Below are 18,950 nucleotides of genomic sequence, written 5' to 3'. Positions count from 1 at the left end.
CACTTTATGGAATCATTCTGGTGAGATTCTCATAGTAAACAATTTGCCAAGCTCCTCTAAGGCCCTTCATGCCTGGCTTTGGTTATCCACACAGATACAGAGTCTATTGCAATTTGGTGCAGAGGAGGAGTGGGCATCAAAATACTTATCCTTGAAGTATATCTTATTTGCATTCTTGTAGTCATGTTAATTGATGGATTTATCTTGAAAAAAGAGATTTTCTCTACATTTGATTGCCAGCGTTCTCAAATTTCAGCATTTTTCCTCAACATTAGCATATATACTTTTTTTTTTTTCTGATATCAAATTACTATACTCTATTTAACCTACTTCTACCATTGCAGAAGCTTGAGGCACATTTGGTATCTTTTTCCTTTACATGAGCTATGCCCTGTAACTGTGGCCCTGTAACTGTGTCAGAGGACTGTTATGTTAAATTTTAGTGATTAATACAGGGAGGTGGTAGGAAGTTAGGAATCTGTAACACAAAAATGGGAACAGGTGTTTTGATGATCCTTCTGGCATAAAACTCTGTGTAGCATTTCTTCTTCACAACTTCTTCACACAATTAAAAATAGAACACAAAGTAGAGTTTATATTCATTTCTAGGGAATAATAACAGATATCAAGGCATCATACAGAAAATTTGGCAGAAATTAATCTATTCTTATATTGTCATTCCATCTTGATTTCTGTTTATCTACTGTTCAGGGTAAGCTTAGTTTTCTCAGCTAAATAGTTCTACTACCTAACAAGAGCCTACAAGAAAGCTGAAGAGGGACACTTTATTAGGGAATTTAGTGACAAGATAAAGGTAATGATACTAAACTAGAAGGGAGTAGATTTAGATGATACATGAAGAAGAAACTCTTTACTATGATAATTGTGAGGCACTGGCACAGGCTGCCCTGACAAGCTGTGGTTGCCCCATCCTCGGAAGTGTTCAAGGCCTGGCTGGATAGGATTTGGAGCAACCTAAAGTAGTGGTAGGTGTTCTTCTCCCAGATGAGAGGAGTTGGAAGTGGGTGAACTGTAAGGTTCTTCACATTCCAAACCATTCTATAATTCTATGAAATATGGTTTAGAGATTAGCTTATAGTCTTGCCATTTAATTACATTGATTAGCACATTTTTAGTATTATGCTCATGAAGGTGTAATATGTTAGGAGCCACATTAGCACAATTTTCAGAAAAATCTTTGAGTTGCCAAATTACATTGCCATCTGCACGGAAAGCTAGCAGAGAACACACAGCCACAATTAATACAGGAGTGGCATAAAGGTTGGATTACTGCACAAACTAATCAAGCTTTAATTCCTCAGAAAGAAGAAGTATAACATCTTCACTCAAAATATTTATATATATATATATATATATATATAAAAAAAAAGCCTGAGATACTGAGATAACAACTGTTAGTCTTACACTTACTATTTCAGTTAGTCACACTGTGTTTTGTGGTAACCCCTTAATTAAAAAGTCCATAAATCAAGAGTAACTGAAAAAGGGCTCTGTTACAAAACAAAATGGAATCCAGTGTACATTTACGTTCTGTGTCCATACTGAAGCAATTCTTCTAATGGTATTGCTTACATTTGTTGTACCATCACTGAAAACATTCTGCCTGTTCATTTCTGGATCATTAAAACACTAGAAGCCTCTGTAATATATATAACCAGTATTTGGAATAGCCAGTTAGTAATCTACAAGCAAGCTCATTTCTTCCTTATAATGTTTGTGAGGTCCCTTTCAACTGAATTACTCTATTCTATTCTACTCTACCCTACACAGTCAACATTTGAATTAAGGAAAGAACTACTCAGTATTATCTATGTCTTATGGTGAAAAAACACGAGTGCGGGTTCTGTTCTGTGCTTGTGAACAAGTTAAACTCTGAGCCCTGCAATTTAATCTGTGCTTCAGCAAGGGGTTATAGCACTGAAAACAACAAATCCTCCATTATTCCAAAAATAAGAAAAAAATATATCTCCTGTACAGCATGAATTACCTGTGACACACAAAACTTTATGAAATTACAGTTACATGGCAGAAAAGCAAATGTAAGGCAAATACTTCTTTCTTTTGTATGTGTTAAATAATTTCTATTATACAAGTAGGAAATTTATAGGGAGAATTTATCTTTTAAAACCTACAATAAGTATTTAGTTATTCCCACACTAGCAAGATCATATTCATAGTAATAATCTGTACATATTTGGAGGAATGAAGCATAATGTAAATTTACATTATGCTTCATTGAGAACTAAAGTTATATTTACATCCTAAGAAATGTGAGGGCTGCTCTGAAAGTAATGCCTCCTATTTTACCATGTTAGCACATATTTTCAGAGGTAGATGGTGGTAGTATGGCAGTAAAGGCTGAACCCTCCCAACAATATTCCATTACATTTTGTTGTAGCGTGACAGATGATAGCAGAGAAGCAGTCTGACAAAAAGCTGTCTGATGTGGAAGTGTGTATGAAACAAAAGCATCTCACTGAATTCCTACATGAGGAAAAAATCGCACCCCGTGACATTTGTTGACATGTCTGTGTGTTTCAGGAGACCAAACAGTAAATGTTAGCATAGTGAGGCAGTGGGCAGTGCATTTCAGCAGCAGCGACAGTGCAGTGAAAGCCAAGCCAGGTTCCAGACGGCCAGAGTCAAAATAGCAGTCCATGGAGTGACAACGTGAATTTTTCATTGAAGAAAATCATTAAGAAAATCATAGATATCCCAAGTTGTAAGGGATTCACAAGGGTCGTAGGTCCCAACTCCTGGACCACCCAAACATCAAACTCCAAGAGTGTTGTCCAAATGCTCCTTGAGCTCCAGCAGCTCAGGACCATGACCACTGCCCTGGGCAGTCTGTTCCATGCCCATCACCCTCTGGTGCAGAACCTTTCCTTAACCTGCAGCTGCCCCTCCCCTGACACAGCTCCATGCTGTTCCATCAGCCCTGACACTGCCTCCAGAGAGCAGAGCTCAGCGCTGCCCCTCTGCTCCCTGTGAGGAGCTGCAGCCACCATGAGGCCTCCCCTCAGCTCTCTGTTCTAGGCTTAACAAACCAAGCGACCTTATTTTCTCCTTTCATGTCTCCCCCTCTAAATACAGCCTTTGCAGCCTTTCTTTGGATACTCTGCAACAGTTTTATGTCTTTCTTATGTTGTGGCACCCAAAACTGCACACTGAAGTGAGGTTGCGCCAGCACAGAGTGTTGCAATCTCTACCATCATCCCATTGTCAGTGCTGGGTCTGGTGCACCCCAGGGTACAGTTAGTCCTTTTGGCTTCCAGGTCACACTACTGGCACATATTCAACATATTTTTGATGAAAACAGCTAGATCCCTTTCTGCAGTGCTGCTCTCCAGGGTGGATGTGGCACTGGGCAGCCTGATCTAGTGGCTGGCAACCCTGCACAGAGCAGGGGGGTTGAAACTAAATGATCATTATGGTCCTTTTCAACCCAGGCCATTCTATGATTCATTCTATGATTCTCCTTCAATTCTCTTGTCTGTATATAGATCAAGGATCCACTGCACTAAGTATTGTCCAGAAAGATATTCTGAGAAGGAGTATCAAAAGCTTTGCTGAAATCCAAAAATATCACATCTACTACATATAAATGTCTACTGTGCTAGATATATCTACTGTATCTGTCCACTGTATTTGTCTACCAAGTATCTACTACAGATATCTATGTTAAATGTAAGAAAGTATCTTTTTTAATATATACATAATATACAGCAACTGGGAAATATCAATATTTGGTCAGTAATTTTTACAAGAATATAAGCTTAAATTTTTTGTAGCTGTAAAGGACTCAAGTTATCAAAAGTCGCTATGCCAAAATTTAAGGTTGGTAATTAGTCTATAATTTGTGTGGAAAAAAAATACTTGAGTTAATTTCTTTCAGTTCAGTTATAATTTCAGACATCCTAACCTGCATAAATACACTGTAAAAATATTTAAATTTCGCCTTTATCAGAAATGAGCTAATTTCAGAAAGGATTTGTCTTCTGTTCTTACCACTTTGTCTTGAATTCAGAATCATTCAGACATGTTTACTGCCACAGATACTAGGATATGCAGCAATTACTGCTATGAACAACCTTGTTTTTTCCTCTAACAAAGCTTGAGTGCTACTTGGCAAGATCTCCACATGCAAAATATTAGTCAGCACAAAGGGAACCTGATTATCTATGTCTTAAATGCTTTTATAGTTATTAATACCTCCATGTGTGTGATGTCCTGAATTGTTTTACATTGTTTTAAAGCAACTACACAAGCAGAAGAGATTGTATTATGGATACAGCATGTTTAGTACACACAGTAGAAAATTTGCTTAAATCGTAATAATCATACAAGTAATGCAAATATAATTGAAAGATAGAAGAAAGGAAGGAAAAATTTGATATAAGAAAGCAATATTCTAATAATTGATAAGAACACAATAGTAACAGAATGTCTAACTGTTGATTTAATACAACAACCTACGTCTCTAAAAAAATGTATTTCAAATATGTGTTTGCTGGTAGATACTTAACTTTGAACAAGATATAATTCTGTATTCACTAGTTTGTTTCCCTGAGCTACCACGTCAAGTGAAAATAATACAATCTTCTTTAGAATCAGAAGTATTTTAATCTTGCTTTGTGTCATGTGAAAATCAGAAATTATTATTATTTTTTTTTTCCCTCTGGATAAGTCTAAAAGTGAAAGCTTATAGTGCAGACAGGAAGCATGCAAAACCTGTCTCAAATCACTTATAGATTTTATCAGTGCACATTTTATTAAAGAAAACTAGTTTATAAAATATTTTTCCACTGCAGTGACCCTAAGACTGATAAAACCAGTATCCTATGAACCAATTTTAAAACCTTCTTTGGAGTAGAAAGTGTGAAGAAGAATAATTTGGGAAATAACTGTGTTGATAACTTTATATATACTCCAGTTGTGTGAATGTTTTCACATGAAATTTATATTCTTTGAAGTTCCAGGATGTTTGACTTCGATGAAAAACCAAAGATGCTTAGATACTAAGTGGAAGATGGGATTTTCTAATGACAGCCAGAGCTACCAGATCTCAGACTTTTATTAAGGCTCCTGAAAGCCCTGATTCACTACAAGTCACAGAATCTGAAAGATGCGAATGACAGAAGCATACTCATCAAATTAGGTGAATTTCACAGTGATTAATCAGAAGTTAGTTGAATGCAAGACATTTCTATGAAATGTTAGCATTCTACAAAATAGAACAGATTTCACAAAGAGTTTTTCCAAACAATTTTCAAATAGCTCTTATTGCAATTAGACTGATAACCTGAGAGCACTCTATTATAAAGACTGTATTCTAATATGTCTTTGAATTAAGTGGAAAGAAAAAAAAAGGCTATTCCCAGACATTGTTCTGCAAATATTTTCTATCTAGAAGTAGACATCAATTTTTGCACTATGATCAAATCACTTCTTTTTTATTATTGTTTTATTAATTTTTTTCATCTTATGAACTAAACTTGAGCTTACTGTGACGGAGTTATAGAAAAAATTAATTCAATTTGCAAGGTGTATCATTCCAAAAGCTCACACAGTAAGAAGTACTCCTTGCCATCATATACTACAAATTGTGTTTGAAATTAACCTTCTCATTTTAAGTGGTACTATTTAACTTCCTAGGAAGGGCCTTAATGACTGACAGATGGTACATTTCACTTCAGAACTCAGGATAAAATTCTAAAAGATGACAGAGAAAAATCTTGCCCATTTAAAATTAAGGTGTAAAAAAAATTAGTTTGATTCTTTTAAAAATCCTTAAGAACTTTGATCAGATTATTAGTTGCTTTTTAATTTTATTTAATGAAACCCATGAATATCAAACTATCACAAAAATTTTTCCTCTGATTATCCTGTGGGAGACATCAGAGAATATTAAACATGATAGATATGATTTAGTATGATAGTCTTCAATCATTAATACTACAGTAAAGGAAAAACTGCATTACAGACAACAAAATTAAGCAAAGTTAATATGAAAATTGTAAAAATTGTATTGAAGACATGAAGCATTATTAAAATTTAAAAAAATAATAATTCTTGTACAATGGTCTGAACAGACAAATAGATACTGACTTAGCCCAGGATAATATTAAATCAATGAATGCAAATTTCTCTAATGATTTTTTTTCTAATGTTAATCTGGAAGCTGTATGAGCAAATAGGTACATATTCTGAAGCTCTGACAGCTTCCGAAAGGATGATGAATCACAGTTATTTTACAGATTCAGAAGACAGTGTTAGCTATCTTAGAGAAATAACTAACACTAGTTCATATCTTCAGAAATCTCTTTTTGTCTTGAACAGCCTTGATATTCAGTCTTCTGCATATATATTAGAAGCTTTAGCATGTGAAATGTGTAATTTTTAAATAGCTCTTTTGTTTTTCTTTTCATTTTAAGAAAACAGAAGCAATTATTCAACTTAAACTTAGATCTTATGTACTTTACATCACCTGCAGTAACTAACTTTTGGTTTCAAAACCCACATAAAGCCAAGATCATATTGCAGAAAATAAACACGTACATGTGTAACAGCAATAGAATTTAACCCAATTATTTCTACATTTCAAGGTGAAATAGAAGTTTTCACTGATTCATGGCAGGAAGATACAGTTATTCCTACATATTCTTGCAGTACATTACAACGAAATTTCATTCACTACATCTTTGAGAAGAAATTTAAGCCCATATCTGAAATACTTATGCTTTCTCTTAAGACATGGAAGACCAAGATAGCTGCAAATATTTCAGAAAACCTAGACATTTCCCTGCTATAGAGAAGTCTGAAGCTTATAACCTGCAAAGGTTTTTCTGATATATATCCAATATAGTGGATGAGAAAAAGTGCTACTTGAAACTACCAGCTATTTTATTTTACTTTCAGGTCTACACTTTACATTGTTCTGTAAACATGATTAGAAGTTTAAAGTAACAGAAGCTAGCTTTATTTGAAGTTAGTTTTCCTTTGTATCTTCCAGCTGCTATTTGGACTCCATATCAACTTCAGGAAATCTCCAGAGCAATAGGCATTTCAATACCTGAATGAACATGTGCCCTATATATGGGGTGCAGCACAGCTACAAAATCAATTCAGTTCAGATTCATCAAATCTGAATGATGATAACACAAGAGGAAACCTTACAGGTAGATAAAAACAGCTACACAAGAATAAGGTAAAACCAAACAACCAATTCTGACTTACAGCTATATATTTCCTCAAAATTCAGGAATATAATTTTAATTTTTAGAGCTCTATGTACTTTACAGTATGACAAGTGTACAGAACAATCCTCTTTCTCCTCATGTACAAAATCAGCTTATGTTTTATAGTGCTAATCTGTTAATAGGGCTGAGATGTGCAAAAAAGACCTTCCTCTGTGAAAGTGATGCTTTTTTCAGTTTAGTTTGACTGACTCAATCTACTCCATATAGTATTGCTAAGACACTCACCTCTGCAGAATACCCAAAATAAAGGCAGCACCTAGCTGAAAGAGTGCATAAGTTCATGATGCATTGTATAATTAATCAGACTGTTCATAAGTGCTTGGAGTGATAGAATTATGAGTAGGTGGAGGTGCCGACGTTTTTTCTGGATAAAATTTAGAAAAGCTGAGATTGACAGAATGAGGATATACTTGGCTAGGATGTACTGGGGTACAACTACAAAGAGAACTCAAAATCTTTTAGAATTCACAATTTCAGCACAAAATATGTTTAATCACGTTAAAAAAAAAAACACGTGTGCTTACTTGAAATTTGTATAGTTAACAGTGGCTGGTAAATTTTAAAACTTTGATTTAAAAATGTGTTTAAGAAATGGAGTGTGAGAAAAAGTGAAGCTGCGGTTAACTGCCTTCATTATCAAGATTTGTTCACACTGTGAACATAAGAATGAGTCGCCAAATGTGGTATTGCTTATACTGTGCAATTTGTTCTTTGGTCCATATAATAGTCTTATAATTTTCTCTGCTTCAGATGATCCATACTAAATCACGTCTGTTGTTATTTTGCTTTGAAGATGTGAGAGATACTGAAAATGATTGAAATACTTTTCATTGCTTAATTATAAAAAAACTCCTTTAACAACTAAAGAAAGAGAGAGCACACACACAAGCAAGTGAACATAGTTCTTAATTACGTATATGCTAATGTATAAGAACAGCAAGAATATTTTGACAATGAAGTGTCCCCTTTTTTAATGATTTAGTATTTACTTTCAGATACTTATTTCAGTTTTTAATATGCACTATTGAATTTTGCATAGTTTTGACAATAAAATTTGTCATCAGATTTATTTCTCAGTTAAGGTGGCCATGCTAATTTTTAAAAAAAGCTCACAGGAAAAGACAAAACAAGATGAAAATTAATTAGAAAATATCTAACACAATAGAAGCTATATATTTTTTGATTTTTTTTTTTAAATAGATTTACTACAGTCCCAGATTCAACAACATGAATAAACGTGCTGTTTCTTCTGCCCAGAGTCTATCTAAACATATCCTGAGATCAAGGTATGTAAATTGATTCTGACTCTGAACAGTTCTTCACTGTTCCTAAGTTCTTCACTTAGGAAGTCATCACTTCCTAAGCTCCTTTCCGCTAATGAATATTCCTGAATTGTATTATTCCAGAAATGCTCCAGAAAGGAATTATACAAAGCTTTTGAATACTCTATCACTCCACAGCTACATTAAGAAAGTAAATTGAACAACTAGCAATGCTTCCATACTGAAGAGCTAAAAACATCCAGACGTAACAGACTTTTGCTTCTTCTGGAAAGAGGCTGCCCAGAGATTTTGTAGATTCCCCATCCCCGGAGTGCTGGGATCTTGTGGGATGGGACTCAGGACAACCTGAACCGGTATCTGATTTAACAGTTGGCACTCTACCCTCTGCAGAGTCTGTGGAACTAGATGATCTTTGAGGTCCACTCATGCCATTCTATCATTCTACAACTCCTCTGCTTCTTTGTATCAGTAGTAAACAGGAGTTTTCAATGCTGTCAAGTGGACATTAAATATTTTTGCCAAGTGGAAAATGACATAGTTGGTCAGGAAAATTATTTTTATTCTTCAGATTTCTTTTGAATCTTTCCTTTTCACTGAAAATGTATTTAATAATAATAATAATAATAATAATAATAATAAAAACAGCAGCACAATACCAAAAATATCATAATAGTAAGTCATGTTCCCATCAACGTTATTTTTTCCCCTGAAAACTTTCTAGTGACAGCTTAGGCTGAGGAAGTTCCAATTCCAGCTCCTCCAGAGGTTAGGACACATCCTTTGAAAAGCAGAAATCTGGAGTGGAGTACTTCTCATTTGCTTTCCTTTGGACCACTCCAGCAGGATCTCTCTAAAACAAGGTTCAGTACTGATTCAATGTACCAGTACAATTTGAATTCTAGATATTACTTAACAGTCAGCATTTTTATTTATTTATTTTCATTACAGATATCTAAATATAAAGTTAAGAACCTAGATCTGGACTCTTGTTAACATAGCAGAACATCAAAATAATAAGGAAAAGCATGTAGTCATAGAACTTTCTCAGAGTCAAGTGCAAAAAAATTCATTACTTACTGAAAGAAAATGTTCCTAACTCCTCAATAGAATACTAGACTTAAATGTGCTATATTTATAATGACATTGTTAGTGGTATTTTTTTTTCCTAATGTCTTATTAACCTTAGATTTGGGAAGTATCAACTCTAGAAAACCAAGTAAACCTAGGTGAGGGTGAGTATGAGACTCGCAGTATGTTGCTGAATGTAAGTCACAGTAAACCAAATTTGGTAAGAAAAGATAGACTAAACATTCTTTTGCTGATTTTGAATTTAAAGCATGCTCTGAGGGACAGGAATAATAATAATTAATGCTTTGCACTTATATGTTACCTATTATCTGAAGATATTGAGTACTGCACATTATTATCCCATTAAATCTTACAACACCCTTGTGAGTAAGGAAAGTACTTCATTAGAGATTTTACAGATGAGCAAACTGAGGTATTCAATTAAGAAAAAGCATGTAAGCTCAGTAGCAATATTAGTTCATTGTGTCATGGCAGTTAAAAAGGAGACAATGATTTTCCTCATTAAAGAGGAGCAGAAACAAACAAAAAAAAAAGAGATTAAAGCTGTTTTAGAAACTGGACAAGTCTTCATTTAAAGCACTGTTTTTGGTTTAATTGTTTAAAAAGCACTTTGGAAGGACCTTTGAAAATGAGCAAAGAGAAAAAAGTTGCCCAGAGAAACTAGCAATATTCTATTCTTAGAGATTTTAAAAACCTTGCTTAATACCCCCAAATAACTTGAATATTGCTCTGCTTTGAGCAGCTGTTAGAATAGATTATCTCCAGGTCTTTACAGACTAAATCTGTGAATTGTAGTTATTACTGTGATGCATATCTTGATCTCCTGACTACCAAATATTTTAAAATAAAAATTCTCAATCAGGTACATTTAATAACTACAAAACACTACAGACATAACCTACCATAATTTTCACTGCAAAGAAATAATAAATTCTAAACATTTTTGATGCCTGTTAAGAATTATGCTTTGGCAAAGTTAATAGATTCCATTGTAAAACCATTACCCATTGTAAATATGAGGGATGCTCCAAATGTAATGCCTCCTGTTTTATTATGTTAGCCAACAATGTCAGAGACAGATGGTGGTATGGCAGTAGAGGCTGAACCTTCTTAGCAATGTTTTGCTACGTTCTGTTGCATCAGAATCTGAACAATACGGGACTGAAGGTGACAGTTTCCTGGATCAAATCATTAGAGGAGACACAATGTCACCACTACAAACTGGAGTTGAAAAGGCAGTGGCAACACGAGAACTCCCCACTGAAGAAAATCTTCAAGATGCATCCCTCAGTGGGCAAAGTGATGTGCAATACCTTTTGAGATAGGTAAGAGGTGATCCATGTGATTTTTCTGTGACCTGTACAAACCATTAATTCTTACTGCTACATCAGGACACTGGCTGAGCTGAAGGCTCAAAATTCCAAAGTCAGGCTGGAGAAGACGATAACCTCTCTTGCAACCTGATAACATCAGGCTCCATACTAGTTTGAAGACCATGGAGCACACTGCTAATCTCAGCTGGACTGCCCTACCACGCTCACACTGTATAGTATAGATCTGGAGCCTCTTCACTTGTTTGGGCTGATGAAAAATGAACATCACAGACATTTTTCAAGCAGTGATGCTGTCATAGCAGCTATGAAACACAGGGTCAACCTGTGCTGATGCAGATTTTTACAAGCACTGTGTGTAGGCTCTTTGTCATGATAAAAATGCAGAACTAATAGTGATGTCTATGTTGAAAAATGGTGTTTTGTAGATAAGAATTTGCTCTAGCAAACACTATTAATTTGCTCTTTGTATCTGTTGCATTTTGCATAGAAATAAAAGTGGAATTATTTTCAGAGTTCCCAAGTACACAAAAGCACAAAAAACCTACAAAATACTAACTCTTAACCACCTGCATATGCAGAACTGTGCTCCTTCTATGTTAACTGGGTTTTGATAACTCATTGGAGGCTACTACACTTCAGCCACATAATACCATGATTTTTCTAGCTAACTCAGTTAACTAACATTTTGTAATTGAAAACATTAAGTTTAGGCTTAGGAAAAAGATCAAAAATAAATATTTTTCTTCCTTTTAACATACCTTGTGTGAAAGCACACAGTTGTGTAGATCTTTGATTTACCTGCTTTTTAAACTATAGTACCTTTACTTAAGCATTTATCCTTAGAATTGTTAGAGTGTAGTCATTTTCCCATGATATAAACACAAATTGGTTTCTCTAATTTTCCTAAAGTTTAATGACAGTTCTCAGATGTTATTTCTGACGAGGAAAATCATTAAGTACCTTTCAAAATTTAATTTTCCTTGGTTCTTTTTCAGCATTCAGAAGAGCAGACCTGAAGAATGATTCTCTACTAGTTGTGTCATTTTCCACTTGTCCACATATCAACATTAAGGACTTCATTCTTTTTAGAACTAATAGAAAAAAAAATATGCAGTGCAGAGATATACAGTTTGATTATTCAAACATTTATATGAATATTTAAAAGGTTAGCCAACCATACACTATGCCCTGTGTAGAGTTTATAAGCAGAAGGGACTTCAACCAGGTCTGATTTTCCATCGACAAAAGGTTATTATATATCACTTTGTTCTTCTAGAAGGACATGTAACTGGATTTATGAAACAGAGCTATAGAATAAAAAGATTAGTGATAAAGACATAAGAAAGTCCTCAACAAAAGAAACTGTTGCTGCTTCTTCTCTATATCATGGATTTATTTTTTTTTTTTAGCTGTGACATAAACCTCCATTATTTATTACTGACAACTGAACTAATATATTTCACTATATACAGTTTAATCAATTTCATACATTTAACATTGTCCACCCCGGCTCTTCACCAAGCAGGGTTTTTAATATGAGCAAAGAGTATGTTATACTGTCAATGTCTTAAGGGTGAGTAAAACAGAATTTCCATACTAAAAGTCATTAGCTTATCTACCTTGTCTAGGCTAATAGACATATTTCTAGTAGACTGTAAAACTTTTTTACTATATGGCTATATAATATAGACACAATGTGCATAATCCCTTTTACCATGCTAAATCCATCTTTAGCATCGGTTATTGGCATTATGTGAATTTTGATATGACATTATAGTTTTAACCTGTCTCCTTTCATTAAGGAAGGAGAAAGGAATTGCCACTGATGCCTTGAAGAAGCTGGACTAACGTGAACTATAGTTTCTCCATTTTGTCTCACTTTTTTAAAGAATTGGATCATAATAAATAAAAAGGTTTATCCTAAAGTTAAATTTCTAAAGTATGTTTCCCTGAAGGTAGGCAGGGAATTTGGGTTTCTAAGTTACTTAACCATTTTTGACAATTGCCATTCTAAACACCTAGGGATGAAGCTTTATAAATTATTCATGCAAGTGAGAACTTTGCCCATGAGAGCACAGACTACACTGTAAGAATTGTTGTTACCTTGAGGTTGCTTAGACCCTAATTCCACAAAGGTCATTCTCCCTTTCTCCCAAACAGGAGAAAAAAACTGGTTTCCAAAAATTCCTTATTCTCCTTGAAGAGGGGAAATAAGAAATCTTATTAATTTGGAAGAACTTTGAAGCATCTCCAAGAGAAAATGAATATCCTGATTGTAGATTTTTTTTTTTTTTGCCAATTGTGCTTTTAACATATGCCAAGGTTTAATGCTAATTTTGGTTTGTGAAGTACTTAGAGTAAATGAATACAAGTAACAAAGGGAAAGGCAGTGTAGTGACATGAATACAAAATCAGAATTCAGAGACTTTATAAATAAGCTAAAAGCTTTCCTGAAAATGTGAAGCAAAATATTTCCAAGTGCCAGATTTTAAAATGATCCCATAAACGCTATTATTTCATTGTCAGAACTCTCTTTAATGTGGGCTTTTGTTTCTTTCAGTTTCCTCAGGTTTAGGTCAAAACAGATTTACACTGGAAAAGACAAAGAACATATAGCAAATGTAGCATGTAGCAAAACTACAGTTGTTTTTCTTTCCAAACACCTAATAACTAAAGGCTATATTTTTCATGATTTTATTTTTTAAGTTGTCATCAATAATTCACTGGAATGTGATCCATTATCTGGAATAGCAGTTTTGCAACATCATCACCTCAGGATTTGGGGTATTTCTTTTCATCCTGCTAGGCCCTGCAGTTGGAAGCTTTGTCCCTCCTTTGTGCTGATGAAGGAAGGTTTGCAGAACCAGATATCTAGATCATCCTCTGCCTCCCTGATGTCATGCAGCCTCATTCACTCCTACAGCTCAGCCCCTAACTGAGGAGGTCCTCCACTTAGCCACTCTTTCTGGAGGCAGTTGTGTTACTGTCCCTGCTACAGGAAAAAGGTCTAGGCATTTCCTGCAGTCTATGCTCTTCACAGCAGCCTCTCCCCTCAGCAGCTCTATCCAGGACGAATCATCAACCTGGGGATAGACAGCAAATGGTGAGCCTATGATCTCAGATGACTGCCCACAGTTTTGCCCTGACAGCCATATGGAATGAATGCCCTTGAGCAGCGCAGATGGTCATGGAACAATCCTGGTTCCTAGTTTATGTGTATTTCAAGCCCCTCACTCAAGCAGCAGGATGATGCTTCCTAGGGCTGCTCTCTGAGTGTGCAGAGAATGCCCACAATTACTCCTTGCTCTGCTTATACCTCAATCAGAGGCTCTCCTAAAAGCTGCTGGCTGCTGCTGCATCTCTGTGCAATCTTTCGATCTCCCCTAATCACCTCAGAGAGTGACTGTTGGTTTAATTTCTTATTTTCTTTTTCATTCTTTCAGGTACAATAGAATTTTCTTTTCTTGAAACATTTCCAAGTAGTTATGCATTGATCTACACCATATGAAAACAAAGCCTTTACATTAGGAAAAAAAAGAAGGCAAGTAAAATTCCATTTCATTTAGGAATAATCAAGATCACAGAAGACATTGTATTCAATTGCATCTATCTAGAATGATTGAACAGAGATTTAGAGGCTTAAAGTACTTCCCAGGAAATTATAAAGCAAGTTCAGATCTAACATGAATCTAACATACAGTTTTGGTACTAAAAAATAAGAACATTTTTAGAGAAGGATAATGCAGTCTTTTATAAATCTTGGAAGAGCTTCCTTTGTTTCTGTAAAAGATTGATATAAAATCATGGATATTTACTATATTTTTTTTTGAAGATAAACTGAATCAAAAGACTAATATTTCCTCTCAGAGCAAATTGAAATTATTCTTGAATCTTTAGCTTCTGAAAGTCATGTTCTGTAATTAAAGATAACCATAAACAGAGGTACTGCAGAATATCATTGACTTGGTTCTTTCTTGAAATCATATACATCAATTACTTAGTCCTATCCTTGTAATCATCAGGTATCTTTGCAAAAGATGCAACCTTCATTAGTTTATTTTCCCCAGTGAAGAAATAATACATAAAATTAATAAATGAAAAGCAGATACAGACAGAAGTGGGTAAGTTTGTAGACTAATGATTAAAAAAACATTAGAGTTGAAAAGTTTTAAGTGTAACTTCACTTGGAATCTGTAAAATAAGAACTCTAATGTGATCAACCTAACTGCAAGACTACAAAAGCAGCCTTTACTTTCTTTCCCTTACACAATCCCTTGGTGGAGGACTTGGAATCATGTTTTGGGGCTGAAGTGCTATATTCTAGCTGAGTTTTGCATTAAGCTTGTTGAAGAACTTAAGCCTTGAGCCAATTCCTTGCAAAGGCAATTATAATAAATGCAAAAGATTATTTTGCAGAATATTTGAATACTCAAGGTGGAGTAATCTGAAGACCAAAAAAGAGATTTTCTCTTGTCTAAAGAAAATGCACCTACAGTGCGCATTAGCAACACCATCTACCAGAGTTTACTTCAATATAAGAGATTAAGAAAAACATACTCATTTTTAAACTAAATTACCAATTGTGCTAACAGGCCAGCCATTAAAGGTACTTAGTGCAACAAGCTCAAAACAGCTTACAGTACAGCTGTATGTTGTTTACTTTTGCATGAAAAAAAATATGAGGTTTATCATAATATAGTGTTATTTTGATTTGTCTTCTGGGTACTTATGTGAATTATAGCGATCTGTGTGCTCTGTATTGATAAACTCACAGAAAGTTAAGATGTACATTAAAAAGCAAAAAAAGCAAGAGGGAGAGAGAGCGTGTGAATGTTATTGCCACTGCTTGGATAATATATTTGATTCAAAACAGCAGATGTGCTAATGGTAGCTGATATGCTGATAAACATGAGGTACTCACAAGCCAAGGGAAATCAAAATAGATCTGTATCTGCAATTCATGCAGACATAGCCATATAAATACAAACTTTTTTTTTTTTTTTTAATGCATAGGAAAAGTTAAAGATATATGGAGAAAGGCGCTCAATTTCTCAAAAAAAAAAAAAAAAAAAAAAAAACTTCTGAGAAATTATCAAGCATGCAGTATGAATATCTGCAGATAGAGAAGTGTGGAATAAAAATTACCAAACACAGACACTAGTTCTAAGCAACATCAGCTAGCAAATCACCTAAGATGCAGTGGTAAGGACATCATTTCAAGCTACATTTAATACTGCATGGTATAATACAAGCCATTTTAAAAGATAATTAGATGCATAATTTCCTATACAGACTGCATGAGAAGCCCAATCAAACTAGATTTGTCATTCTACTGACACGTTTTTGCTGTCCTTAATGTCAATTTTCTGCATTTTTTCCTCCCACTGTGTTGTTATTTTTGGTGAGGTAGTGTGCCAGGGAGCCTTGAGGTATATTTCGCACAAATCAATATATCAGAATGACAGCTATGAAATTCATTTACAAAAAAAAAAAAAAAAAAAAAAAAAAAAAAAAAAAAAAAAAAAAAACCAACAAGGTTTGAAGAAGTGACTGCAGTGTGCAGCCTCAAAGTCATATTTTTAATACTGATTTTCACTTTCCTCATTGGCCTTTCATCTAAATTCATTTATAAGTTAAAAATGATTGAGACATTGATAATCCCCTATTAGTGATGTCAGAACTGAAAAGGTCAAATCCACTGTAGAATTTCACAAAGTCCTCATGAAACTAATTAACAAAATTGATTCTTCCATCTATCTCCAATTCATATGCACCTCCATATTATTTCCTGATAGACTTCATTGTAAAATATGTGTGAAGATGGAGTAAAAACACCAATAAATCACCTCTGTTTTAAACTAAATTGGTATCACTTCACTCCTTCCCTCTCTCTCGCGCACACACACTCACTTAGGCAAGTATCCTCAAATTATGTACCTCTTTGTGAAGATTAAAGTATATGGTTACACTAAATAAAGCATAGTTCATTACAGTATTCCTTATATTCATGAGAGCTGACTGAATTTCACATACATGCCTTATTTTCCTGATAAACTGATTTTTCTCTCATCTTCCTTTTTTACAGGCACAAACACAAAATTACGTTGTTCTTGAATTTTAGAGGGCTGCTTGTTGGATATCAATCGTGTCTGACTGTTGCAGTAATACACACAGCTCAAAGCTGAGTATCTCCCTGTGAGAATCAGAGAGGGAGCTCAGAGCACTATGCAGTAAGATATGAAAACAAATCAGTTGAAAACAGGGAAGTGATTTCTGTTTGGACTTAATGGTGACTTTGTTGAACTGGGTTTGCCCACAAGAATGTGTTTCTGAAACTGAGTACTGAAGTCACCCCCTTTTTAAAAGTGTATTCTTTCATTTTAATACAAATTTTATTTATATGTATTACACAGTTCTGCTATAGAACAGTCATGGAACAAGGTGGATACACAGGATCATTCCTCTTAGTTAATGACACTCAAGCTGTACTGTTGCTATTCAAATTTTGTACTACAGACTGTACTCTGAAGTCCATTCTGGGAATGAGCATCAACAAATGCAATACTTGGGAAAGAAAAATTCGAAGTGCCAGATTTGCGGCTGTCAATTCACGCGGTGGTTAGAGTACAGAAACATTTACAGGATCAAGGGTGGAAGCCAAGATCATACTCTGACTAGAAATATGTCAGCACTGAGGTGCTGAGAAGCACAGACTCCCTGGGATTCCTTTTCCCCACATCTGTGAACCCAAAATATTGACTGTACAATAGTCTGGTTACTACAGAAAGGGTTTACACATTTTCCTCAAGTTATATGCTAGTCCAAAAAAGCAACTGAAATGCTAAGCAGGGACTTGGCTTAGAAATCTATTGTTTAGTCTTTCTGATAGTAACAAGAATAAGAGGAACATAAATCTCCTTAATAGGACTATGACAAAGGTATTTGCACAAGAATGATTTTAGCAGTGAAAAGATTACATAGCTGAAACTTATTCATTTCTGTATTGCTGTTAATTTCTTCATCAAGTTGGAACCAATACCAAATACACAAACACACCAAAAAAAACCAACAACCCAGAATCACAGAATGGCCAGGGTTGGAAGGGACCTCAAGGATCACGAATCTCCAACCCCTTGCCACCTGCAAGCCCACCAACCGCCACATTTAATACTAGACCAGGTTGCCCAGGGCCCCATCCAACTTGGCCCTGAACACCTCCAGGGACGGGGCATCCACAACCTCTCTGGGCAGCCTGTTCCAGCACCTCACCATTCTTCATAGTAAAGAACTTCCCCCTGACATCCAACCTAAAATCTTCCCTCCCTCAACTTAAAACCATTTCCCCTTGTCCTGTTGTTATCAAGCCTTTCTAAGAGTTGATTCCTCTCCTGTTTGTAGGCTCCCTTTAGTTATTGAAAGCCTGCAATGAGGTCACCCTGCTGCTTTCTTTTCTGCAGGCTGAACAAGCCCAGCTCCCTCAGCATTCTTCATAGGGGAGGTGCTCCATCCCCTGATCATCTTCGTGGCTCTCCTCTGGACCATCTCCAACAGCTCCCTGTCTTTCTTGAACTGGGGGCTCCAGATCTGGACACAGTACTCCAGATGGGGCCTCATAAGAGCAGAGTAGAGGGGGACAATCACCTCCCTGTCCCTGCTGGTCACCTCTCTTCTGATGGAGCCCAGGAAACCATTTGCCTTCCAAGCTGCAAGAGCACACTGCTGGCTCGCATTAAGCTTTTCATCTATCAAGACTTCCAGGCCCTTCTCCACAGGGCTGCTCTCAAGCCCTGTGGTCTCAAGACCATTCCTCCCAGTCTGTGTGGATGCCTAGGATCCCTCTGGCCCAAGTGCACCTTGCCATGTTGAACCTCATCAGGTTCACCCAGGCCCACCTTTCTAGCCTGGGAATTCCCTCTGAATGGCATCCGTTCTTTCCACTGTGTCAACCACACCACTCAGCTTGG

At 35.5% G+C, this 18,950-nt stretch overlaps 1 protein-coding gene across 1 annotated transcript in view; it reads right to left on the bottom strand.

Moving 5' to 3' along the window:
• EYS (EGF-like photoreceptor maintenance factor) overlaps nucleotides 1–18,950 on the bottom strand; it is a 765,389-nt gene that overhangs the window by 606,294 nt on the left and 140,145 nt on the right. The gene's annotated exons all lie outside the window — the stretch shown is intronic.

Source organism: Meleagris gallopavo, chromosome 2 (assembly GCF_905368555.1).
Source record: "Meleagris gallopavo chromosome 2, MGAL_WU_HG_1.1, whole genome shotgun sequence".
NCBI classification, from domain to species: domain Eukaryota; kingdom Metazoa; phylum Chordata; class Aves; order Galliformes; family Phasianidae; genus Meleagris; species Meleagris gallopavo.
This window is presented reverse-complemented; position numbering and strand designations above follow the sequence as displayed.